Genomic DNA, 27,878 nt, shown 5'->3' with positions numbered 1-27,878 from the left:
ACGTTGGGCGAAAACAACTAAAATTGTAGTGCTTTTTGACCAAAAAAATACATCCTATCTGTGGAAAACGGCAGTGCAGGGGTATGGAAGAAAACTATAGGGCTCCTGCTAGCTCAGTCGGTAGAGCATGAGACTCTTAATCTCAGGGTCGTGGGTGCGAACCCCACGTTGGACGAAAACAACTAAAATTTTAGTGCTTTTTGACCAAAAAAATAGAAATTGAAAGTCTCTTTACAATATTTGCAATATTTTGATTGTTAACATGCAATATATGAATGCATGTCTGGATGATGTGTAATGGGGCAATACCACACCTTAATGTATTCACTGTAAAAGAAAAAGTATGTATCATCTTACTATAAAATAAAGTGGAGAAAACACAAATAAGACTTTTTTCCACACAGGTTTAATCGGCTATTTCCTGATATCTTTCAATGCGTTCTGATATTGACTGGTAATTGTGTTTGATACTTTCTTAGACTATTTCTGCCTCTGGCTGATGTGTATTTTCTTTCCAAAGTCCACCAGAGCCTATGATTACACAGCATCCTATCTGTGGAAAACGGCAGTGCAGGGATATGGAAGAAAACTATAGGCATCCAAAAGAGCCCGGCTAGCTCAGTCGGTAGAGCATGAGGCTCTTAATCTCAGGGTCATGGGTTCGAGCCCCACGTTGGGCGAAAACAACTAAAATTGCAGTACTTTTTGACCAAAAAAATACATCCTATCTGTGGAAAACGGCAGTGCAGGGGTAGGGAAGAAAAATATAGGCATCCAAAGGAGCCCAGCTAGCTCAGTCGGTAGAGCATGAGACTCTTAATCTCAGGGTCGTGGGTGCGAGCCCCACGTTGGGCGAAAACAACTAAAATTTTAATGCTTTTTGACCAAAAAAATAGAAATTGAAAGTCTCTTTACAATATTTGCAATATTTTGATTGTTAACATGCAATATATGAATGCATGTCTGGATGATGTGTAATCGGGCAATACCACACCTTAATGTATTCACTGTAAAAGAAAAAGTATGTATCATCTTACTATAAAATAAAGTGGAGAAAACACAAATAAGACTTTTTTCCACACATGTTTAATCGGCTATTTCCTGATATTCTTCAATGCGTTCTGATATTGACTGGTAATTGTGTTTGATACTTTCTTAGACTATTTCTGCCTCTGGCTGATGTGTATTTTCTTTCCAAACTCCACCAGAGCCTATGATTACACAGCATCCTATCTGTGGAAAACGGCAGTGCAGGGATAGGGAAGAAAACTATAAGCATCCAAAGGATCACGGCTAGCTCAGTCGGTAGAGCATGAGACTCTTAATCTCATGGTCGTGGGTTCAAGCCCCACGTTGTGCGAAAACAACTAAAATTGTAATGCTTCTTGACCAAAAAAATAGAAATTGAAAGTCTCTTTGCAATATTTTCATTGTTAAAATGCAATATATGAATGCATGTCTGGATGATGTGTAATGGGGCAATACCACACCTTAATGTATTCACTGTAAAAGAAAAAGTATGTATCATCTTACTATAAAATAAAGTGGAGAAAACACAAATAAGACTTGTTTCCACACAGGTTTAATCGGCTATTTCCTGATATTCTTCAATGCGTTCTGATATTGACTGGAAATTGTGTTTGATACTTTCTTAGACTATTTCTGCCTCTGGCTGTTGTGTATTTTCTTTCCAAACTCCACCAGAGCCTATGATTACACAGCGTCCTATCTGTGGAAAACGGCAGTGCAGGGATAGGGAAGAAAACTATAGGCATCCAAAGGAGCCCGGCTAGCTCAATCGGTAGAGCATGAGACTCTTAATCTCAGGGTCGTGGGTTCGAGCCCCACGTTGGGCGAAAACAACTAAAATTGTAGTGCTTTTTGACCAAACAAATACATCCTATCTGTGGAAAGCGGCAGTGCAGGGATAGGGAAGAAAACGTTGGGCGAAAACAACTAAAATTTTAGTGCTTGTTGACCAAAAAAATAGAAATTGAAAGTCTCTTTACAATATTTGCAATATTTTGATTGTTAACATGCAATATATGAATGCATGTCTGGATGATGTGTAATGGGGCAATACCACACCTTAATGTATTCACTGTAAAAGAAAAAGTATGTATCATCTTACTATAAAATAAAGTGGAGAAAACACAAATAAGACTTTTTTCCACACAGGTTTAATCGGCTATTTCCTGATATTCTTCATGCGTTCTGATATTGACTGGTAATTGTGTTTGATACTTTCTTAGACTATTTCTGCCTCTGGCTGATGTGTATTTTCTTTCCAAACTCCACCAGAGCCTATGATTACACAGCATCCTATCTGTGGAAAACGGCAGTGCAGGGATAGGGAAGAAAACTATAGGCATCCAAAGGAGCCCGGCTAGCTCAGTCGGTAGAGCATGAGACTCTTAATCTCAGGGTCGTGGGTTCGAGCCCCACGTTGGGCGAAAACAACTAAAATTGTAGTGCTTTTTGACCAAAAAAATACATCCTATCTGTGGAAAACGGCAGTGCAGGGGTATGGAAGAAAACTATAGGCATCCAAAGGAGCCCGGCTAGCTCAGTCGGTAGAGCATGAGACTCTTAATCTCAGGGTGGTGGGTTTGAGCCCCACGTTGGGCGAAAACAACTAAAATTTTAGTGCTTTTTGACCAAAAAAATAGAAATTGAAAGTCTCTTTACAATATTTGCAATATTTTGATTGTTAACATGCAATATATGAATGCATGTCTGGATGATGTGTAATGGGGCAATACCACACCTTAATGTATTCACTGTAAAATAAAAAGTATGTATCATCTTACTATAAAATAAAGTGGAGAAAACACAAATAAGACTTTTTTCCACACAGGTTTAATCGGCTATTTCCTGATATTCTTCAATGCGTTCTGATATTGACTGGTAATTGTGTTTGATACTTTCTTAGACTATTTCTGCCTCTGGCTGATGTGTATTTTCTTTCCAAACTCCACCAGAGCCTATGATTACACAGCATCCTATCTGTGGAAAGCGGCAGTGCAGGGATAGGGAAGAAAACTATAGGCATCCAAAGGAGCCCGGCTAGCTCAGTCGGTGGAGCATGAGACTCTTAATCTCAGGGTCGTGGGTTCGAGCCCCACGTTGGGCGAAAACAACTAAAATTGTAGTGCTTTTTGACCAAAAAAATACATCCTATCTGTGGAAAACGGCAGTGCAGGGGTTTGGAAGAAAACTATAGGGCTCCAAAGGAGCCCTGCTAGCTCAGTCGGTAGAGCATGAGACTCTTAATCTCAGGGTCGTGGGTGCGAACCCCACGTTGGACGAAAACAACTAAAATTTTAGTGCTTTTTGACCAAAAAAATAGAAATTGAAAGTCTCTTTACAATATTTGCAATATTTTGATTGTTAACATGCAATATATGAATGCATGTCTGGATGATGTGTAATGGGGCAATACCACACCTTAATGTATTCACTGTAAAAGAAAAAGTATGTATCATCTTACTATAAAATAAAGTGGAGAAAACACAAATAAGACTTTTTTCCACACAGGTTTAATCGGCTATTTCCTGATATCTTTCAATGCGTTCTGATATTGACTGGTAATTGTGTTTGATACTTTCTTAGACTATTTCTGCCTCTGGCTGATGTGTATTTTCTTTCCAAAGTCCACCACAGCCTATGATTACACAGCATCCTATCTGTGGAAAACGGCAGTGCAGGGATATGGAAGAAAACTATAGGCATCCAAAGGAGCCCGGCTAGCTCAGTCGGTAGAGCATGAGGCTCTTAATCTCAGGGTCATGGGTTCGAGCCCCACGTTGGGCGAAAACAACTAAAATTGCAGTACTTTTTGACCAAAAAAATACATCCTATCTGTGGAAAACGGCAGTGCAGGGGTAGGGAAGAAAAATATAGGCATCCAAAGGAGCCCAGCTAGCTCAGTCGGTAGAGCATGAGACTCTTAATCTCAGGGTCGTGGGTGCGAGCCCCACGTTGGGCGAAAACAACTAAAATTTTAATGCTTTTTGACCAAAAAAATAGAAATTGAAAGTCTCTTTACAATATTTGCAATATTTTGATTGTTAACATGCAATATATGAATGCATGTCTGGATGATGTGTAATCGGGCAATACCACACCTTAATGTATTCACTGTAAAAGAAAAAGTATGTATCATCTTACTATAAAATAAAGTGGAGAAAACACAAATAAGACTTTTTTCCACACATGTTTAATCGGCTATTTCCTGATATTCTTCAATGCGTTCTGATATTGACTGGTAATTGTGTTTGATACTTTCTTAGACTATTTCTGCCTCTGGCTGATGTGTATTTTCTTTCCAAACTCCACCAGAGCCTATGATTACACAGCATCCTATCTGTGGAAAACGGCAGTGCAGGGATAGGGAAGAAAACTATAAGCATCCAAAGGATCACGGCTAGCTCAGTCGGTAGAGCATGAGACTCTTAATCTCATGGTCGTGGGTTCGAGCCCCACGTTGGGCGAAAACAACTAAAATTTTAGTGCTTTTTGACCAAAAAAATAGATATTGAAAGTCTCTTTACAATATTTGCAATATTTTGATTGTTAACATGCAATATATGAATGCATGTCTGGATGATGTGTAATGGGGCAATACCACACCTTAATGTATTCACTGTAAAAGAAAAAGTATGTATCATCTTACTATAAAATAAAGTGGAGAAAACACAAATAAGACTTTTTTCCACACAGGTTTAATCGGCTATTTCCTGATATTCTTCAATGCGTTCCGATATTGACTGGTAATTGTGTTTGATACTTTCTTAGACTATTTCTGCCTCTGGCTGATGTGTATTTTCTTTCCAAATTCCACCAGAGCCTATGATTACACAGCATCCTATCTGTGGAAAACGGCAGTGCAGGGATAGGGAAGAAAACTAGAAGCATCCAAAGGGGTCCGGCTAGCTCAGTCGGTAGAGCATGAGACTCTTAATCTCAGGGTCGTGGGTTCGAGCCCCACGTTGGGCGAAAACAACTAAAATTGTAGTGCTTTTTGACCAAACAAATACATCCTATCTGTGGAAAGCGGCAGTGCAGGGATAGGGAAGAAAACGTTGGGCGAAAACAACTAAAATTTTAGTGCTTTTTGACCAAAAAAATAGAAATTGAAAGTCTCTTTGCAATATTTTCATTGTTAACATGCAATATATGAATGCATGTCTGGATGATGTGTAATGGGGCAATACCATACCTTAATGTATTCACTGTAAAAGAAAAAGTATGCATCATCTTACTATAAAATAAAGTGGAGAAAACACAAATAAGACTTTTTTCCACACAGGTTTAATCGGCTATTTCCTGATATTCTTCAATGCGTTCTGATATTGACTGGTAATTGTGTTTGATACTTTCTTAGACTATTTCTGCCTCTGGCTGATGTGTATTTTCTTTCCAAACTCCACCAGAGCCTATGATTACACAGCATCCTATCTGTGGAAAGCGGCAGTGCAGGGATAGGGAAGAAAACTATAGGCATCCAAAGGAGCCTGGCTAGCTCAGTCGGTAGAGCATGAGACTCTTAATCTCAGGGTCGTGGGTTCGAGCCCCACGTTGGGCGAAAACAACTAAAATTGTAGTGCTTTTTGACCAAAAAAATACATCCTATCTGTGGAAAACGGCAGTGCAGGGATAGGGAAGAAAACGTTGGGCGAAAACAACTAAAATTTTAGTGCTTTTTGACCAAAAAAATAGAAATTGAAAGTCTCTTTGCAATATTTTCATTGTTAACATGCAATATATGAATGCATGTCTGGATGATGTGTAATGGGGCAATACCATACCTTAATGTATTCACTGTAAAAGAAAAAGTATGCATCATCTTACTATAAAATAAAGTGGAGAAAACACAAATAAGACTTTTTTCCACACAGGTTTAATCGGCTATTTCCTGATATTCTTCAATGCGTTCTGATATTGACTGGTAATTGTGTTTGATACTTTCTTAGACTATTTCTGCCTCTGGCTGATGTGTATTTTCTTTCCAAACTCCACCAGAGCCTATGATTACACAGCATCCTATCTGTGGAAAGCGGCAGTGCAGGGATAGGGAAGAAAACTACAGGCATCCAAAGGAGCCCGGCTAGCTCAGTCGGTAGAGCATGAGACTCTTAATCTCAGGGTCGTGGGTTCGAGCCCCACGTTGGGCGAAAACAACTAAAATTTTAGTGCTTTTTGACCAAAAAAATAGAAATTGAAAGTCTCTTTACAATATTTGCAATATTTTGATTGTTAACATGCAATATATGAATGCATGTCTGGATGATGTGTAATGGGGCAATACCACACCTTAATGTATTCACTGTAAAAGAAAAAGTATGTATCATCTTACTATAAAATAAAGTGGAGAAAACACAAATAAGACTTTTTTCCACACAGGTTTAATCGGCTATTTCCTGATATCTTTCAATGCGTTCTGATATTGACTGGTAATTGTGTTTGATACTTTCTTAGACTATTTCTGCCTCTGGCTGATGTGTATTTTCTTTCCAAAGTCCACCAGAGCCTATGATTACACAGCATCCTATCTGTGGAAAACGGCAGTGCAGGGATATGGAAGAAAACTATAGGCATCCAAAGGAGCCCGGCTAGCTCAGTCGGTAGAGCATGAGACTCTTAATCTCAGGGTCATGGGTTCGAGCCCCACGTTGGGCGAAAACAACTAAAATTGCAGTACTTTTTGACCAAAAAAATACATCCTATCTGTGGAAAACGGCAGTGCAGGGGTAGGGAAGAAAAATATAGGCATCCAAAGGAGCCCAGCTAGCTCAGTCGGTAGAGCTTGAGACTCTTAATCTCAGGGTCGTGGGTGCGAGCCCCACGTTGGGCGAAAACAACTAAAATTTTAATGCTTTTTGACCAAAAAAATAGAAATTGAAAGTCTCTTTACAATATTTGCAATATTTTGATTGTTAACATGCAATATATGAATGCATGTCTGGATGATGTGTAATCGGGCAATACCACACCTTAATGTATTCACTGTAAAAGAAAAAGTATGTATCATCTTACTATAAAATAAAGTGGAGAAAACACAAATAAGACTTTTTTCCACACATGTTTAATCGGCTATTTCCTGATATTCTTCAATGCGTTCTGATATTGACTGGTAATTGTGTTTGATACTTTCTTAGACTATTTCTGCCTCTGGCTGATGTGTATTTTCTTTCCAAACTCCACCAGAGCCTATGATTACACAGCATCCTATCTGTGGAAAACGGCAGTGCAGGGATAGGGAAGAAAACTATAGGCATCCAAAGGATCACGGCTAGCTCAGTCGGTAGAGCATGAGACTCTTAATCTCATGGTCGTGGGTTCGAGCCCCACGTTGGGTGAAAACAACTAAAATTTTAGTGCTTTTTGACCAAAAAAATAGAAATTGAAAGTCTCTTTACAATATTTGCAATATTTTGATTGTTAACATGCAATATATGAATGCATGTCTGGATGATGTGTAATGGGGCAATACCACACCTTAATGTATTCACTGTAAAAGAAAAAGTATGTATCATCTTACTATAAAATAAAGTGGAGAAAACACAAATAAGACTTTTTTCCACACAGGTTTAATCGGCTATTTCCTGATATTCTTCAATGCGTTCCGATATTGACTGGTCATTGTGTTTGATACTTTCTTAGACTATTTCTGCCTCTGGCTGATGTGTATTTTCTTTCCAAACTCCACCAGAGCCTATGATTACACAGCATCCTATCTGTGGAAAACGGCAGTGCAGGGATAGGGAAGAAAACTAGAAGCATCCAAAGGAGTCCGGCTAGCTCAGTCGGTAGAGCATGAGACTCTTAATCTCAGGGTCGTGGGTTTGAGCCCCACGTTGGGCGAAAACAACTAAAATTGTAGTGCTTTTTGACCAAACAAATACATCCTATCTGTGGAAAGCGGCAGTGCAGGGATAGGGAAGAAAACGTTGGGCGAAAACAACTAAAATTTTAGTGCTTTTTGACCAAAAAAATAGAAATTGAAAGTCTCTTTGCAATATTTTCATTGTTAACATGCAATATATGAATGCATGTCTGGATGATGTGTAATGGGGCAATACCATACCTTAATGTATTCACTGTAAAAGAAAAAGTATGCATCATCTTACTATAAAATAAAGTGGAGAAAACACAAATAAGACTTTTTTCCACACAGGTTTAATCGGCTATTTCCTGATATTCTTCAATGCGTTCTGATATTGACTGGTAATTGTGTTTGATACTTTCTTAGACTATTTCTGCCTCTGGCTGATGTGTATTTTCTTTCCAAACTCCACCAGAGCCTATGATTACACAGCATCCTATCTGTGGAAAGCGGCAGTGCAGGGATAGGGAAGAAAACTATAGGCATCCAAAGGAGCCCGGCTAGCTCAGTCGGTAGAGCATGAGACTCTTAATCTCAGGGTCGTGGGTTCGAGCCCCACGTTGGGCGAAAACAACTAAAATTGTAGTGCTTTTTGACCAAAAAAATACATCCTATCTGTGGAAAACGGCAGTGCAGGGATAGGGAAGAAAACTATAGGCATCCAAAGGAGCCCGGCTAGCTCAGTCGGTAGAGCATGAGACTCTTAATCTCAGGGTTGTGGGTGCGAACCCCACGTTGGGCGAAAACAACTAAAATTTGAGTGCTTTTTGACCAATAAAATAGATATTGAAAGTTTCTTCACAATATTTGCAATATTTTCATTGTTAACATGCAATATATGAATGCATGTCTGGATGATGTGTAATGGGGCAATACCATACCTTAATGTATTCACTGTAAAAGAAAAAGTATGTATCATCTTAGTATAAAATAAAGTGGAGAAAACACAAATAAGACTTTTTTTTCACACAGGTTCAGTCAGCTATTTCCTGATATTCTTCAAAGCGTTCTGATATTGACTGGTAATTGTGTTTGATACTTTCTTAGACTATTTCTGCCTCTGGCTGATGTGTATTTTCTTTCCAAACTCCACCAGAGCCTATGATTACACAGCATCCTATCTGTGGAAAACGGCAGTGCAGGGATAGGGAAGAAAACTATAGGCATCCAAAGGAGCCGGCTAGCTCAGTCGGTAGAGCATGAGACTCTTAATCTCAGGGTCGTGGGTTCGAGCCCCACGTTGGCAAAAACAACTAAAATTTTAGTGCTTTTTGACCAAAAAAATAGAAATTGAAAGTCTCTTTACAATATTTGCAATATTTTGATTGTTAACATGCAATATATGAATGCATGTCTGGATGATGTGTAATGGGGCAATACCACACCTTAATGTATTCACTGTAAAATAAAAAGTATGTATCATCTTACTATAAAATAAAGTGGAGAAAACACAAATAAGACTTTTTTCCACACAGGTTTAATCGGCTATTTCCTGATATTCTTCAATGCGTTCTGATATTGACTGGTAATTGTGTTTGATACTTTCTTAGACTATTTCTGCCTCTGGCTGATGTGTATTTTCTTTCCAAACTCCACCAGAGCCTATGATTACACAGCATCCTATCTGTGGAAAGCGGCAGTGCAGGGATAGGGAAGAAAACTATAGGCATCCAAAGGAGCCCGGCTAGCTCAGTCGGTGGAGCATGAGACTCTTAATCTCAGGGTTGTGGGTTCGAGCCCCACGTTGGGCGAAAACAACTAAAATTGTAGTGCTTTTTGACCAAAAAAATACATCCTATCTGTGGAAAACGGCAGTGCAGGGGTTTGGAAGAAAACTATAGGGCTCCAAAGGAGCCCTGCTAGCTCAGTCGGTAGAGCATGAGACTCTTAATCTCAGGGTCGTGGGTGCGAACCCCACGTTGGACGAAAACAACTAAAATTTTAGTGCTTTTTGACCAAAAAAATAGAAATTGAAAGTCTCTTTACAATATTTGCAATATTTTGATTGTTAACATGCAATATATGAATGCATGTCTGGATGATGTGTAATGGGGCAATACCACACCTTAATGTATTCACTGTAAAAGAAAAAGTATGTATCATCTTACTATAAAATAAAGTGGAGAAAACACAAATAAGACTTTTTTCCACACAGGTTTAATCGGCTATTACCTGATATCTTTCAATGCGTTCTGATATTGACTGGTAATTGTGTTTGATACTTTCTTAGACTATTTCTGCCTCTGGCTGATGTGTATTTTCTTTCCAAAGTCCACCAGAGCCTATGATTACACAGCATCCTATCTGTGGAAAACGGCAGTGCAGGGATATGGAAGAAAACTATAGGCATCCAAAGGAGCCCGGCTAGCTCAGTCGGTAGAGCATGAGGCTCTTAATCTCAGGGTCATGGGTTCGAGCCCCACGTTGGGCGAAAACAACTAAAATTGCAGTACTTTTTGACCAAAAAAATACATCCTATCTGTGGAAAACGGCAGTGCAGGGGTAGGGAAGAAAAATATAGGCATCCAAAGGAGCCCAGCTAGCTCAGTCGGTAGAGCATGAGACTCTTAATCTCAGGGTCGTGGGTGCGAGCCCCACGTTGGGCGAAAACAACTAAAATTTTAATGCTTTTTGACCAAAAAAATAGAAATTGAAAGTCTCTTTACAATATTTGCAATATTTTGATTGTTAACATGCAATATATGAATGCATGTCTGGATGATGTGTAATCGGGCAATACCACACCTTAATGTATTCACTGTAAAAGAAAAAGTATGTATCATCTTACTATAAAATAAAGTGGAGAAAACACAAATAAGACTTTTTTCCACACATGTTTAATCGGCTATTTCCTGATATTCTTCAATGCGTTCTGATATTGACTGGTAATTGTGTTTGATACTTTCTTAGACTATTTCTGCCTCTGGCTGATGTGTATTTTCTTTCCAAACTCCACCAGAGCCTATGATTACACAGCATCCTATCTGTGGAAAACGGCAGTGCAGGGATAGGGAAGAAAACTATAAGCATCCAAAGGATCACGGCTAGCTCAGTCGGTAGAGCATGAGACTCTTAATCTCATGGTCGTGGGTTCGAGCCCCATGTTGGGCGAAAACAACTAAAATTTTAGTGCTTTTTGACCAAAAAAATAGAAATTGAAAGTCTCTTTACAATATTTGCAATATTTTGATTGTTAACATGCAATATATGAATGCATGTCTGGATGATGTGTAATGGGGCAATACCACACCTTAATGTATTCACTGTAAAAGAAAAAGTATGTATCATCTTACTATAAAATAAAGTGGAGAAAACACAAATAAGACTTTTTACCACACAGGTTTAATCGGCTATTTCCTGATATTCTTCAATGCGTTCCGATATTGACTGGTAATTGTGTTTGATACTTTCTTAGACTATTTCTGCCTCTGGCTGATGTGTATTTTCTTTCCAAATTCCACCAGAGCCTATGATTACACAGCATCCTATCTGTGGAAAACGGCAGTGCAGGGATAGGGAAGAAAACTAGAAGCATCCAAAGGAGTCCGGCTAGCTCAGTCGGTAGAGCATGAGACTCTTAATCTCAGGGTCGTGGGTTCGAGCCCCACGTTGGGCGAAAACAACTAAAATTGTAGTGCTTTTTGACCAAACAAATACATCCTATCTGTGGAAAGCGGCAGTGCAGGGATAGGGAAGAAAACGTTGGGCGAAAACAACTAAAATTTTAGTGCTTTTTGACCAAAAAAATAGAAATTGAAAGTCTCTTTACAATATTTGCAATATTTTGATTGTTAACATGCAATATATGAATGCATGTCTGGATGATGTGTAATGGGGCAATACCACACCTTAATGTATTCACTGTAAAAGAAAAAGTATGTATCATCTTACTATAAAATAAAGTGGAGAAAACACAAATAAGACTTGTTTCCACACAGGTTTAATCGGCTATTTCCTGATATTCTTCAATGCGTTCTGATATTGACTGGAAATTGTGTTTGATACTTTCTTAGACTATTTCTGCCTCTGGCTGTTGTGTATTTTCTTTCCAAACTCCACCAGAGCCTATGATTACACAGCGTCCTATCTGTGGAAAACGGCAGTGCAGGGATAGGGAAGAAAACTATAGGCATCCAAAGGAGCCCGGCTAGCTCAATCGGTAGAGCATGAGACTCTTAATCTCAGGGTCGTGGGTTCGAGCCCCACGTTGGGCGAAAACAACTAAAATTGTAGTGCTTTTTGACCAAACAAATACATCCTATCTGTGGAAAGCGGCAGTGCAGGGATAGGGAAGAAAACGTTGGGCGAAAACAACTAAAATTTTAGTGCTTTTTGACCAAAAAAATAGAAATTGAAAGTCTCTTTACAATATTTGCAATATTTTGATTGTTAACATGCAATATATGAATGCATGTCTGGATGATGTGTAATGGGGCAATACCACACCTTAATGTATTCACTGTAAAAGAAAAAGTATGTATCATCTTACTATAAAATAAAGTGGAGAAAACACAAATAAGACTTTTTTCCACACAGGTTTAATCGGCTATTTCCTGATATTCTTCATGCGTTCTGATATTGACTGGTAATTGTGTTTGATACTTTCTTAGACTATTTCTGCCTCTGGCTGATGTGTATTTTCTTTCCAAACTCCACCAGAGCCTATGATTACACAGCATCCTATCTGTGGAAAACGGCAGTGCAGGGATAGGGAAGAAAACGATAGGCATCCAAAGGAGCCCGGCTAGCTCAGTCGGTAGAGCATGAGACTCTTAATCTCAGGGTCGTGGGTTCGAGCCCCACGTTGGGCGAAAACAACTAAAATTGTAGTGCTTTTTGACCAAAAAAATACATCCTATCTGTGGAAAACGGCAGTGCAGGGGTATGGAAGAAAACTATAGGCATCCAAAGGAGCCCGGCTAGCTCAGTCGGTAGAGCATGAGACTCTTAATCTCAGGGTGGTGGGTTTGAGCCCCACGTTGGGCGAAAACAACTAAAATTTTAGTGCTTTTTGACCAAAAAAATAGAAATTGAAAGTCTCTTTACAATATTTGCAATATTTTGATTGTTAACATGCAATATATGAATGCATGTCTGGATGATGTGTAATGGGGCAATACCACACCTTAATGTATTCACTGTAAAATAAAAAGTATGTATCATCTTACTATAAAATAAAGTGGAGAAAACACAAATAAGACTTTTTTCCACACAGGTTTAATCGGCTATTTCCTGATATTCTTCAATGCGTTCTGATATTGACTGGTAATTGTGTTTGATACTTTCTTAGACTATTTCTGCCTCTGGCTGATGTGTATTTTCTTTCCAAACTCCACCAGAGCCTATGATTACACAGCATCCTATCTGTGGAAAGCGGCAGTGCAGGGATAGGGAAGAAAACTATAGGCACCCAAAGGAGCCCGGCTAGCTCAGTCGGTGGAGCATGAGACTCTTAATCTCAGGGTCGTGGGTTCGAGCCCCACGTTGGGCGAAAACAACTAAAATTGTAGTGCTTTTTGACCAAAAAAATACATCCTATCTGTGGAAAACGGCAGTGCAGGGGTATGGAAGAAAACTATAGGGCTCCTGCTAGCTCAGTCGGTAGAGCATGAGACTCTTAATCTCAGGGTCGTGGGTGCGAACCCCACGTTGGACGAAAACAACTAAAATTTTAGTGCTTTTTGACCAAAAAAATAGAAATTGAAAGTCTCTTTACAATATTTGCAATATTTTGATTGTTAACATGCAATATATGAATGCATGTCTGGATGATGTGTAATGGGGCAATACCACACCTTAATGTATTCACTGTAAAAGAAAAAGTATGTATCATCTTACTATAAAATAAAGTGGAGAAAACACAAATAAGACTTTTTTCCACACAGGTTTAATCGGCTATTTCCTGATATCTTTCAATGCGTTCTGATATTGACTGGTAATTGTGTTTGATACTTTCTTAGACTATTTCTGCCTCTGGCTGATGTGTATTTTCTTTCCAAAGTCCACCAGAGCCTATGATTACACAGCATCCTATCTGTGGAAAACGGCAGTGCAGGGATATGGAAGAAAACTATAGGCATCCAAAAGAGCCCGGCTAGCTCAGTCGGTAGAGCATGAGGCTCTTAATCTCAGGGTCATGGGTTCGAGCCCCACGTTGGGCGAAAACAACTAAAATTGCAGTACTTTTTGACCAAAAAAATACATCCTATCTGTGGAAAACGGCAGTGCAGGGGTAGGGAAGAAAAATATAGGCATCCAAAGGAGCCCAGCTAGCTCAGTCGGTAGAGCATGAGACTCTTAATCTCAGGGTCGTGGGTGCGAGCCCCACGTTGGGCGAAAACAACTAAAATTTTAATGCTTTTTGACCAAAAAAATAGAAATTGAAAGTCTCTTTACAATATTTGCAATATTTTGATTGTTAACATGCAATATATGAATGCATGTCTGGATGATGTGTAATCGGGCAATACCACACCTTAATGTATTCACTGTAAAAGAAAAAGTATGTATCATCTTACTATAAAATAAAGTGGAGAAAACACAAATAAGACTTTTTTCCACACATGTTTAATCGGCTATTTCCTGATATTCTTCAATGCGTTCTGATATTGACTGGTAATTGTGTTTGATACTTTCTTAGACTATTTCTGCCTCTGGCTGATGTGTATTTTCTTTCCAAACTCCACCAGAGCCTATGATTACACAGCATCCTATCTGTGGAAAACGGCAGTGCAGGGATAGGGAAGAAAACTATAAGCATCCAAAGGATCACGGCTAGCTCAGTCGGTAGAGCATGAGACTCTTAATCTCATGGTCGTGGGTTCGAGCCCCACGTTGTGCGAAAACAACTAAAATTGTAATGCTTCTTGACCAAAAAAATAGAAATTGAAAGTCTCTTTGCAATATTTTCATTGTTAAAATGCAATATATGAATGCATGTCTGGATGATGTGTAATGGGGCAATACCACACCTTAATGTATTCACTGTAAAAGAAAAAGTATGTATCATCTTACTATAAAATAAAGTGGAGAAAACACAAATAAGACTTGTTTCCACACAGGTTTAATCGGCTATTTCCTGATATTCTTCAATGCGTTCTGATATTGACTGGAAATTGTGTTTGATACTTTCTTAGACTATTTCTGCCTCTGGCTGTTGTGTATTTTCTTTCCAAACTCCACCAGAGCCTATGATTACACAGCGTCCTATCTGTGGAAAACGGCAGTGCAGGGATAGGGAAGAAAACTATAGGCATCCAAAGGAGCCCGGCTAGCTCAATCGGTAGAGCATGAGACTCTTAATCTCAGGGTCGTGGGTTCGAGCCCCACGTTGGGCGAAAACAACTAAAATTGTAGTGCTTTTTGACCAAACAAATACATCCTATCTGTGGAAAGCGGCAGTGCAGGGATAGGGAAGAAAACGTTGGGCGAAAACAACTAAAATTTTAGTGCTTGTTGACCAAAAAAATAGAAATTGAAAGTCTCTTTACAATATTTGCAATATTTTGATTGTTAACATGCAATATATGAATGCATGTCTGGATGATGTGTAATGGGGCAATACCACACCTTAATGTATTCACTGTAAAAGAAAAAGTATGTATCATCTTACTATAAAATAAAGTGGAGAAAACACAAATAAGACTTTTTTCCACACAGGTTTAATCGGCTATTTCCTGATATTCTTCATGCGTTCTGATATTGACTGGTAATTGTGTTTGATACTTTCTTAGACTATTTCTGCCTCTGGCTGATGTGTATTTTCTTTCCAAACTCCACCAGAGCCTATGATTACACAGCATCCTATCTGTGGAAAACGGCAGTGCAGGGATAGGGAAGAAAACTATAGGCATCCAAAGGAGCCCGGCTAGCTCAGTCGGTAGAGCATGAGACTCTTAATCTCAGGGTCGTGGGTTCGAGCCCCACGTTGGGCGAAAACAACTAAAATTGTAGTGCTTTTTGACCAAAAAAATACATCCTATCTGTGGAAAACGGCAGTGCAGGGGTTTGGAAGAAAACTATAGGGCTCCAAAGGAGCCCTGCTAGCTCAGTCGGTAGAGCATGAGACTCTTAATCTCAGGGTCGTGGGTGCGAACCCCACGTTGGACGAAAACAACTAAAATTTTAGTGCTTTTTGACCAAAAAAATAGAAATTGAAAGTCTCTTTACAATATTTGCAATATTTTGATTGTTAACATGCAATATATGAATGCATGTCTGGATGATGTGTAATGGGGCAATACCACACCTTAATGTATTCACTGTAAAAGAAAAAGTATGTATCATCTTACTATAAAATAAAGTGGAGAAAACACAAATAAGACTTTTTTCCACACAGGTTTAATCGGCTATTTCCTGATATCTTTCAATGCGTTCTGATATTGACTGGTAATTGTGTTTGATACTTTCTTAGACTATTTCTGCCTCTGGCTGATGTGTATTTTCTTTCCAAAGTCCACCACAGCCTATGATTACACAGCATCCTATCTGTGGAAAACGGCAGTGCAGGGATATGGAAGAAAACTATAGGCATCCAAAGGAGCCCGGCTAGCTCAGTCGGTAGAGCATGAGGCTCTTAATCTCAGGGTCATGGGTTCGAGCCCCACGTTGGGCGAAAACAACTAAAATTGCAGTACTTTTTGACCAAAAAAATACATCCTATCTGTGGAAAACGGCAGTGCAGGGGTAGGGAAGAAAAATATAGGCATCCAAAGGAGCCCAGCTAGCTCAGTCGGTAGAGCATGAGACTCTTAATCTCAGGGTCGTGGGTGCGAGCCCCACGTTGGGCGAAAACAACTAAAATTTTAATGCTTTTTGACCAAAAAAATAGAAATTGAAAGTCTCTTTACAATATTTGCAATATTTTGATTGTTAACATGCAATATATGAATGCATGTCTGGATGATGTGTAATCGGGCAATACCACACCTTAATGTATTCACTGTAAAAGAAAAAGTATGTATCATCTTACTATAAAATAAAGTGGAGAAAACACAAATAAGACTTTTTTCCACACATGTTTAATCGGCTATTTCCTGATATTCTTCAATGCGTTCTGATATTGACTGGTAATTGTGTTTGATACTTTCTTAGACTATTTCTGCCTCTGGCTGATGTGTATTTTCTTTCCAAACTCCACCAGAGCCTATGATTACACAGCATCCTATCTGTGGAAAACGGCAGTGCAGGGATAGGGAAGAAAACTATAAGCATCCAAAGGATCACGGCTAGCTCAGTCGGTAGAGCATGAGACTCTTAATCTCATGGTCGTGGGTTCGAGCCCCACGTTGGGCGAAAACAACTAAAATTTTAGTGCTTTTTGACCAAAAAAATAGATATTGAAAGTCTCTTTACAATATTTGCAATATTTTGATTGTTAACATGCAATATATGAATGCATGTCTGGATGATGTGTAATGGGGCAATACCACACCTTAATGTATTCACTGTAAAAGAAAAAGTATGTATCATCTTACTATAAAATAAAGTGGAGAAAACACAAATAAGACTTTTTTCCACACAGGTTTAATCGGCTATTTCCTGATATTCTTCAATGCGTTCCGATATTGACTGGTAATTGTGTTTGATACTTTCTTAGACTATTTCTGCCTCTGGCTGATGTGTATTTTCTTTCCAAATTCCACCAGAGCCTATGATTACACAGCATCCTATCTGTGGAAAACGGCAGTGCAGGGATAGGGAAGAAAACTAGAAGCATCCAAAGGGGTCCGGCTAGCTCAGTCGGTAGAGCATGAGACTCTTAATCTCAGGGTCGTGGGTTCGAGCCCCACGTTGGGCGAAAACAACTAAAATTGTAGTGCTTTTTGACCAAACAAATACATCCTATCTGTGGAAAGCGGCAGTGCAGGGATAGGGAAGAAAACGTTGGGCGAAAACAACTAAAATTTTAGTGCTTTTTGACCAAAAAAATAGAAATTGAAAGTCTCTTTGCAATATTTTCATTGTTAACATGCAATATATGAATGCATGTCTGGATGATGTGTAATGGGGCAATACCATACCTTAATGTATTCACTGTAAAAGAAAAAGTATGCATCATCTTACTATAAAATAAAGTGGAGAAAACACAAATAAGACTTTTTTCCACACAGGTTTAATCGGCTATTTCCTGATATTCTTCAATGCGTTCTGATATTGACTGGTAATTGTGTTTGATACTTTCTTAGACTATTTCTGCCTCTGGCTGATGTGTATTTTCTTTCCAAACTCCACCAGAGCCTATGATTACACAGCATCCTATCTGTGGAAAGCGGCAGTGCAGGGATAGGGAAGAAAACTATAGGCATCCAAAGGAGCCTGGCTAGCTCAGTCGGTAGAGCATGAGACTCTTAATCTCAGGGTCGTGGGTTCGAGCCCCACGTTGGGCGAAAACAACTAAAATTGTAGTGCTTTTTGACCAAAAAAATACATCCTATCTGTGGAAAACGGCAGTGCAGGGATAGGGAAGAAAACGTTGGGCGAAAACAACTAAAATTTTAGTGCTTTTTGACCAAAAAAATAGAAATTGAAAGTCTCTTTGCAATATTTTCATTGTTAACATGCAATATATGAATGCATGTCTGGATGATGTGTAATGGGGCAATACCATACCTTAATGTATTCACTGTAAAAGAAAAAGTATGCATCATCTTACTATAAAATAAAGTGGAGAAAACACAAATAAGACTTTTTTCCACACAGGTTTAATCGGCTATTTCCTGATATTCTTCAATGCGTTCTGATATTGACTGGTAATTGTGTTTGATACTTTCTTAGACTATTTCTGCCTCTGGCTGATGTGTATTTTCTTTCCAAACTCCACCAGAGCCTATGATTACACAGCATCCTATCTGTGGAAAGCGGCAGTGCAGGGATAGGGAAGAAAACTACAGGCATCCAAAGGAGCCCGGCTAGCTCAGTCGGTAGAGCATGAGACTCTTAATCTCAGGGTCGTGGGTTCGAGCCCCACGTTGGGCGAAAACAACTAAAATTTTAGTGCTTTTTGACCAAAAAAATAGAAATTGAAAGTCTCTTTACAATATTTGCAATATTTTGATTGTTAACATGCAATATATGAATGCATGTCTGGATGATGTGTAATGGGGCAATACCACACCTTAATGTATTCACTGTAAAAGAAAAAGTATGTATCATCTTACTATAAAATAAAGTGGAGAAAACACAAATAAGACTTTTTTCCACACAGGTTTAATCGGCTATTTCCTGATATCTTTCAATGCGTTCTGATATTGACTGGTAATTGTGTTTGATACTTTCTTAGACTATTTCTGCCTCTGGCTGATGTGTATTTTCTTTCCAAAGTCCACCAGAGCCTATGATTACACAGCATCCTATCTGTGGAAAACGGCAGTGCAGGGATATGGAAGAAAACTATAGGCATCCAAAGGAGCCCGGCTAGCTCAGTCGGTAGAGCATGAGACTCTTAATCTCAGGGTCATGGGTTCGAGCCCCACGTTGGGCGAAAACAACTAAAATTGCAGTACTTTTTGACCAAAAAAATACATCCTATCTGTGGAAAACGGCAGTGCAGGGGTAGGGAAGAAAAATATAGGCATCCAAAGGAGCCCAGCTAGCTCAGTCGGTAGAGCTTGAGACTCTTAATCTCAGGGTCGTGGGTGCGAGCCCCACGTTGGGCGAAAACAACTAAAATTTTAATGCTTTTTGACCAAAAAAATAGAAATTGAAAGTCTCTTTACAATATTTGCAATATTTTGATTGTTAACATGCAATATATGAATGCATGTCTGGATGATGTGTAATCGGGCAATACCACACCTTAATGTATTCACTGTAAAAGAAAAAGTATGTATCATCTTACTATAAAATAAAGTGGAGAAAACACAAATAAGACTTTTTTCCACACATGTTTAATCGGCTATTTCCTGATATTCTTCAATGCGTTCTGATATTGACTGGTAATTGTGTTTGATACTTTCTTAGACTATTTCTGCCTCTGGCTGATGTGTATTTTCTTTCCAAACTCCACCAGAGCCTATGATTACACAGCATCCTATCTGTGGAAAACGGCAGTGCAGGGATAGGGAAGAAAACTATAGGCATCCAAAGGATCACGGCTAGCTCAGTCGGTAGAGCATGAGACTCTTAATCTCATGGTCGTGGGTTCGAGCCCCACGTTGGGTGAAAACAACTAAAATTTTAGTGCTTTTTGACCAAAAAAATAGAAATTGAAAGTCTCTTTACAATATTTGCAATATTTTGATTGTTAACATGCAATATATGAATGCATGTCTGGATGATGTGTAATGGGGCAATACCACACCTTAATGTATTCACTGTAAAAGAAAAAGTATGTATCATCTTACTATAAAATAAAGTGGAGAAAACACAAATAAGACTTTTTTCCACACAGGTTTAATCGGCTATTTCCTGATATTCTTCAATGCGTTCCGATATTGACTGGTCATTGTGTTTGATACTTTCTTAGACTATTTCTGCCTCTGGCTGATGTGTATTTTCTTTCCAAACTCCACCAGAGCCTATGATTACACAGCATCCTATCTGTGGAAAACGGCAGTGCAGGGATAGGGAAGAAAACTAGAAGCATCCAAAGGAGTCCGGCTAGCTCAGTCGGTAGAGCATGAGACTCTTAATCTCAGGGTCGTGGGTTTGAGCCCCACGTTGGGCGAAAACAACTAAAATTGTAGTGCTTTTTGACCAAACAAATACATCCTATCTGTGGAAAGCGGCAGTGCAGGGATAGGGAAGAAAACGTTGGGCGAAAACAACTAAAATTTTAGTGCTTTTTGACCAAAAAAATAGAAATTGAAAGTCTCTTTGCAATATTTTCATTGTTAACATGCAATATATGAATGCATGTCTGGATGATGTGTAATGGGGCAATACCATACCTTAATGTATTCACTGTAAAAGAAAAAGTATGCATCATCTTACTATAAAATAAAGTGGAGAAAACACAAATAAGACTTTTTTCCACACAGGTTTAATCGGCTATTTCCTGATATTCTTCAATGCGTTCTGATATTGACTGGTAATTGTGTTTGATACTTTCTTAGACTATTTCTGCCTCTGGCTGATGTGTATTTTCTTTCCAAACTCCACCAGAGCCTATGATTACACAGCATCCTATCTGTGGAAAGCGGCAGTGCAGGGATAGGGAAGAAAACTATAGGCATCCAAAGGAGCCCGGCTAGCTCAGTCGGTAGAGCATGAGACTCTTAATCTCAGGGTCGTGGGTTCGAGCCCCACGTTGGGCGAAAACAACTAAAATTGTAGTGCTTTTTGACCAAAAAAATACATCCTATCTGTGGAAAACGGCAGTGCAGGGATAGGGAAGAAAACTATAGGCATCCAAAGGAGCCCGGCTAGCTCAGTCGGTAGAGCATGAGACTCTTAATCTCAGGGTTGTGGGTGCGAACCCCACGTTGGGCGAAAACAACTAAAATTTGAGTGCTTTTTGACCAATAAAATAGATATTGAAAGTTTCTTCACAATATTTGCAATATTTTCATTGTTAACATGCAATATATGAATGCATGTCTGGATGATGTGTAATGGGGCAATACCATACCTTAATGTATTCACTGTAAAAGAAAAAGTATGTATCATCTTAGTATAAAATAAAGTGGAGAAAACACAAATAAGACTTTTTTTTCACACAGGTTCAGTCAGCTATTTCCTGATATTCTTCAAAGCGTTCTGATATTGACTGGTAATTGTGTTTGATACTTTCTTAGACTATTTCTGCCTCTGGCTGATGTGTATTTTCTTTCCAAACTCCACCAGAGCCTATGATTACACAGCATCCTATCTGTGGAAAACGGCAGTGCAGGGATAGGGAAGAAAACTATAGGCATCCAAAGGAGCCGGCTAGCTCAGTCGGTAGAGCATGAGACTCTTAATCTCAGGGTCGTGGGTTCGAGCCCCACGTTGGCAAAAACAACTAAAATTTTAGTGCTTTTTGACCAAAAAAATAGAAATTGAAAGTCTCTTTACAATATTTGCAATATTTTGATTGTTAACATGCAATATATGAATGCATGTCTGGATGATGTGTAATGGGGCAATACCACACCTTAATGTATTCACTGTAAAATAAAAAGTATGTATCATCTTACTATAAAATAAAGTGGAGAAAACACAAATAAGACTTTTTTCCACACAGGTTTAATCGGCTATTTCCTGATATTCTTCAATGCGTTCTGATATTGACTGGTAATTGTGTTTGATACTTTCTTAGACTATTTCTGCCTCTGGCTGATGTGTATTTTCTTTCCAAACTCCACCAGAGCCTATGATTACACAGCATCCTATCTGTGGAAAGCGGCAGTGCAGGGATAGGGAAGAAAACTATAGGCATCCAAAGGAGCCCGGCTAGCTCAGTCGGTGGAGCATGAGACTCTTAATCTCAGGGTTGTGGGTTCGAGCCCCACGTTGGGCGAAAACAACTAAAATTGTAGTGCTTTTTGACCAAAAAAATACATCCTATCTGTGGAAAACGGCAGTGCAGGGGTTTGGAAGAAAACTATAGGGCTCCAAAGGAGCCCTGCTAGCTCAGTCGGTAGAGCATGAGACTCTTAATCTCAGGGTCGTGGGTGCGAACCCCACGTTGGACGAAAACAACTAAAATTTTAGTGCTTTTTGACCAAAAAAATAGAAATTGAAAGTCTCTTTACAATATTTGCAATATTTTGATTGTTAACATGCAATATATGAATGCATGTCTGGATGATGTGTAATGGGGCAATACCACACCTTAATGTATTCACTGTAAAAGAAAAAGTATGTATCATCTTACTATAAAATAAAGTGGAGAAAACACAAATAAGACTTTTTTCCACACAGGTTTAATCGGCTATTACCTGATATCTTTCAATGCGTTCTGATATTGACTGGTAATTGTGTTTGATACTTTCTTAGACTATTTCTGCCTCTGGCTGATGTGTATTTTCTTTCCAAAGTCCACCAGAGCCTATGATTACACAGCATCCTATCTGTGGAAAACGGCAGTGCAGGGATATGGAAGAAAACTATAGGCATCCAAAGGAGCCCGGCTAGCTCAGTCGGTAGAGCATGAGGCTCTTAATCTCAGGGTCATGGGTTCGAGCCCCACGTTGGGCGAAAACAACTAAAATTGCAGTACTTTTTGACCAAAAAAATACATCCTATCTGTGGAAAACGGCAGTGCAGGGGTAGGGAAGAAAAATATAGGCATCCAAAGGAGCCCAGCTAGCTCAGTCGGTAGAGCATGAGACTCTTAATCTCAGGGTCGTGGGTGCGAGCCCCACGTTGGGCGAAAACAACTAAAATTTTAATGCTTTTTGACCAAAAAAATAGAAATTGAAAGTCTCTTTACAATATTTGCAATATTTTGATTGTTAACATGCAATATATGAATGCATGTCTGGATGATGTGTAATCGGGCAATACCACACCTTAATGTATTCACTGTAAAAGAAAAAGTATGTATCATCTTACTATAAAATAAAGTGGAGAAAACACAAATAAGACTTTTTTCCACACATGTTTAATCGGCTATTTCCTGATATTCTTCAATGCGTTCTGATATTGACTGGTAATTGTGTTTGATACTTTCTTAGACTATTTCTGCCTCTGGCTGATGTGTATTTTCTTTCCAAACTCCACCAGAGCCTATGATTACACAGCATCCTATCTGTGGAAAACGGCAGTGCAGGGATAGGGAAGAAAACTATAAGCATCCAAAGGATCACGGCTAGCTCAGTCGGTAGAGCATGAGACTCTTAATCTCATGGTCGTGGGTTCGAGCCCCATGTTGGGCGAAAACAACTAAAATTTTAGTGCTTTTTGACCAAAAAAATAGAAATTGAAAGTCTCTTTACAATATTTGCAATATTTTGATTGTTAACATGCAATATATGAATGCATGTCTGGATGATGTGTAATGGGGCAATACCACACCTTAATGTATTCACTGTAAAAGAAAAAGTATGTATCATCTTACTATAAAATAAAGTGGAGAAAACACAAATAAGACTTTTTACCACACAGGTTTAATCGGCTATTTCCTGATATTCTTCAATGCGTTCCGATATTGACTGGTAATTGTGTTTGATACTTTCTTAGACTATTTCTGCCTCTGGCTGATGTGTATTTTCTTTCCAAATTCCACCAGAGCCTATGATTACACAGCATCCTATCTGTGGAAAACGGCAGTGCAGGGATAGGGAAGAAAACTAGAAGCATCCAAAGGAGTCCGGCTAGCTCAGTCGGTAGAGCATGAGACTCTTAATCTCAGGGTCGTGGGTTCGAGCCCCACGTTGGGCGAAAACAACTAAAATTGTAGTGCTTTTTGACCAAACAAATACATCCTATCTGTGGAAAGCGGCAGTGCAGGGATAGGGAAGAAAACGTTGGGCGAAAACAACTAAAATTTTAGTGCTTTTTGACCAAAAAAATAGAAATTGAAAGTCTCTTTGCAATATTTTCATTGTTAACATGCAATATATGAATGCATGTCTGGATGATGTGTAATGGGGCAATACCATACCTTAATGTATTCACTGTAAAAGAAAAAGTATGCATCATCTTACTATAAAATAAAGTGGAGAAAACACAAATAAGACTTTTTTCCACACAGGTTTAATCGGCTATTTCCTGATATTCTTCAATGCGTTCTGATATTGACTGGTAATTGTGTTTGATACTTTCTTAGACTATTTCTGCCTCTGGCTGATGTGTATTTTCTTTCCAAACTCCACCAGAGCCTATGATTACACAGCATCCTATCTGTGGAAAGCGGCAGTGCAGGGATAGGGAAGAAAACTATAGGCAGCCAAAGGAGCCTGGCTAGCTCAGTCGGTAGAGCATGAGACTCTTAATCTCAGGGTCGTGGGTTCGAGCCCCACGTTGGGCGAAAACAACTAAAATTGTAGTGCTTTTTGACCAAAAAAATACATCCTATCTGTGGAAAACGGCAGTGCAGGGATAGGGAAGAAAACGTTGGGCGAAAACAACTAAAATTTTAGTGCTTTTTGACCAAAAAAATAGAAATTGAAAGTCTCTTTGCAATATTTTCATTGTTAACATGCAATATATGAATGCATGTCTGGATGATGTGTAATGGGGCAATACCATACCTTAATGTATTCACTGTAAAAGAAAAAGTATGTATCATCTTACTATAAAATAAAGTGGAGAAAACACAAATAAGACTTTTTTCCACACATGTTTAATCGGCTATTTCCTGATATTCTTCAATGCGTTCTGATATTGACTGGTAATTGTGTTTGATACTTTCTTAGACTATTTCTGCCTCTGGCTGATGTGTATTTTCTTTCCAAACTCCACCAGAGCCTATGATTACACAGCATCCTATCTGTGGAAAACGGCAGTGCAGGGATAGGGAAGAAAACTATAGGCATCCAAAGGATCACGGCTAGCTCAGTCGGTAGAGCATGAGACTCTTAATCTCATGGTCGTGGGTTCGAGCCCCACGTTGGGCGAAAACAACTAAAATTTTAGTGCTTTTTGACCAAAAAAATAGAAATTGAAAGTCTCTTTACAATATTTGCAATATTTTGATTGTTAACATGCAATATATGAATGCATGTCTGGATGATGTGTAATGGGGCAATACCACACCTTAATGTATTCACTGTAAAAGAAAAAGTATGTATCATCTTACTATAAAATAAAGTGGAGAAAACACAAATAAGACTTTTTTCCACACAGGTTTAATCGGCTATTTCCTGATATTCTTCAATGCGTTCCGATATTGACTGGTCATTGTGTTTGATACTTTCTTAGACTATTTCTGCCTCTGGCTGATGTGTATTTTCTTTCCAAACTCCACCAGAGCCTATGATTACACAGCATCCTATCTGTGGAAAACGGCAGTGCAGGGATAGGGAAGAAAACTAGAAGCATCCAAAGGAGTCCGGCTAGCTCAGTCGGTAGAGCATGAGACTCTTAATCTCAGGGTCGTGGGTTTGAGCCCCACGTTGGGCGAAAACAACTAAAATTGTAGTGCTTTTTGACCAAACAAATACATCCTATCTGTGGAAAGCGGCAGTGCAGGGATAGGGAAGAAAACGTTGGGCGAAAACAACTAAAATTTTAGTGCTTTTTGACCAAAAAAATAGAAATTGAAAGTCTCTTTGCAATATTTTCATTGTTAACATGCAATATATGAATGCATGTCTGGATGATGTGTAATGGGGCAATACCATACCTTAATGTATTCACTGTAAAAGAAAAAGTATGCATCATCTTACTATAAAATAAAGTGGAGAAAACACAAATAAGACTTTTTTCCACACAGGTTTAATCGGCTATTTCCTGATATTCTTCAATGCGTTCTGATATTGACTGGTAATTGTGTTTGATACTTTCTTAGACTATTTCTGCCTCTGGCTGATGTGTATTTTCTTTCCAAACTCCACCAGAGCCTATGATTACACAGCATCCTATCTGTGGAAAGCGGCAGTGCAGGGATAGGGAAGAAAACTATAGGCATCCAAAGGAGCCCGGCTAGCTCAGTCGGTAGAGCATGAGACTCTTAATCTCAGGGTCGTGGGTTCGAGCCCCACGTTGGGCGAAAACAACTAAAATTGTAGTGCTTTTTGACCAAAAAAATACATCCTATCTGTGGAAAACGGCAGTGCAGGGATAGGGAAGAAAACTATAGGCATCCAAAGGAGCCCGGCTAGCTCAGTCGGTAGAGCATGAGACTCTTAATCTCAGGGTTGTGGGTGCGAACCCCACGTTGGGCGAAAACAACTAAAATTTGAGTGCTTTTTGACCAATAAAATAGATATTGAAAGTTTCTTCACAATATTTGCAATATTTTCATTGTTAACATGCAATATATGAATGCATGTCTGGATGATGTGTAATGGGGCAATACCATACCTTAATGTATTCACTGTAAAAGAAAAAGTATGTATCATCTTAGTATAAAATAAAGTGGAGAAAACACAAATAAGACTTTTTTTTCACACAGGTTCAGTCAGCTATTTCCTGATATTCTTCAAAGCGTTCTGATATTGACTGGTAATTGTGTTTGATACTTTCTTAGACTATTTCTGCCTCTGGCTGATGTGTATTTTCTTTCCAAACTCCACCAGAGCCTATGATTACACAGCATCCTATCTGTGGAAAACGGCAGTGCAGGGATAGGGAAGAAAACTATAGGCATCCAAAGGAGCCGGCTAGCTCAGTCGGTAGAGCATGAGACTCTTAATCTCAGGGTCGTGGGTTCGAGCCCCACGTTGGCAAAAACAACTAAAATTTTAGTGCTTTTTGACCAAAAAAATAGAAATTGAAAGTCTCTTTACAATATTTGCAATATTTTGATTGTTAACATGCAATATATGAATGCATGTCTGGATGATGTGTAATGGGGCAATACCACACCTTAATGTATTCACTGTAAAATAAAAAGTATGTATCATCTTACTATAAAATAAAGTGGAGAAAACACAAATAAGACTTTTTTCCACACAGGTTTAATCGGCTATTTCCTGATATTCTTCAATGCGTTCTGATATTGACTGGTAATTGTGTTTGATACTTTCTTAGACTATTTCTGCCTCTGGCTGATGTGTATTTTCTTTCCAAACTCCACCAGAGCCTATGATTACACAGCATCCTATCTGTGGAAAGCGGCAGTGCAGGGATAGGGAAGAAAACTATAGGCATCCAAAGGAGCCCGGCTAGCTCAGTCGGTAGAGCATGAGACTCTTAATCTCAGGGTCGTGGGTGCGAACCCCACGTTGGACGAAAACAACTAAAATTGTAGTGCTTTTTGACCAAAAAAATAGAAATTGAAAGTCTCTTTACAATATTTGCAATATTTTGATTGTTAACATGCAATATATGAATGCATGTCTGGATGATGTGTAATGGGGCAATACCACACCTTAATGTATTCACTGTAAAAGAAAAAGTATGTATCATCTTACTATAAAATAAAGTGGAGAAAACACAAATAAGACTTTTTTCCACACAG

General features: G+C 38.9%; 8 non-coding genes across 8 annotated transcripts; all 8 read left to right on the top strand.

The window, feature by feature from the left end:
• The first annotated feature begins 2,380 nt into the window (after positions 1–2,380).
• Positions 2,381–2,453, top strand: TRNAK-CUU (transfer RNA lysine (anticodon CUU)). The gene has a single exon. It is a non-coding gene; the product is annotated as a tRNA-Lys (tRNA).
• A 3,650-nt stretch (positions 2,454–6,103) lies between these two features.
• Positions 6,104–6,176, top strand: TRNAK-CUU (transfer RNA lysine (anticodon CUU)). Its single transcript has one exon. It is a non-coding gene; the product is annotated as a tRNA-Lys (tRNA).
• A 2,206-nt stretch (positions 6,177–8,382) lies between these two features.
• On the top strand, positions 8,383–8,455 carry TRNAK-CUU (transfer RNA lysine (anticodon CUU)). The gene has a single exon. It is a non-coding gene; the product is annotated as a tRNA-Lys (tRNA).
• A 4,171-nt stretch (positions 8,456–12,626) lies between these two features.
• Positions 12,627–12,699, top strand: TRNAK-CUU (transfer RNA lysine (anticodon CUU)). The gene has a single exon. It is a non-coding gene; the product is annotated as a tRNA-Lys (tRNA).
• Positions 12,700–15,749: 3,050 nt separating this feature from the next.
• TRNAK-CUU (transfer RNA lysine (anticodon CUU)) lies at positions 15,750–15,822 on the top strand. Its single transcript has one exon. It is a non-coding gene; the product is annotated as a tRNA-Lys (tRNA).
• A 2,970-nt stretch (positions 15,823–18,792) lies between these two features.
• TRNAK-CUU (transfer RNA lysine (anticodon CUU)) lies at positions 18,793–18,865 on the top strand. The gene has a single exon. It is a non-coding gene; the product is annotated as a tRNA-Lys (tRNA).
• A 2,206-nt stretch (positions 18,866–21,071) lies between these two features.
• Positions 21,072–21,144, top strand: TRNAK-CUU (transfer RNA lysine (anticodon CUU)). The gene has a single exon. It is a non-coding gene; the product is annotated as a tRNA-Lys (tRNA).
• Positions 21,145–26,392: 5,248 nt separating this feature from the next.
• Positions 26,393–26,465, top strand: TRNAK-CUU (transfer RNA lysine (anticodon CUU)). The gene has a single exon. It is a non-coding gene; the product is annotated as a tRNA-Lys (tRNA).
• Positions 26,466–27,878: the final 1,413 nt, after the last annotated feature.

The sequence above is a fragment of the Ambystoma mexicanum genome, chromosome 4q, assembly GCF_040938575.1.
Source record: "Ambystoma mexicanum isolate Mex_15411 chromosome 4q, UKY_AmexF1_1, whole genome shotgun sequence".
Lineage (NCBI taxonomy): Eukaryota > Metazoa > Chordata > Amphibia > Caudata > Ambystomatidae > Ambystoma > Ambystoma mexicanum.
This window is presented reverse-complemented; position numbering and strand designations above follow the sequence as displayed.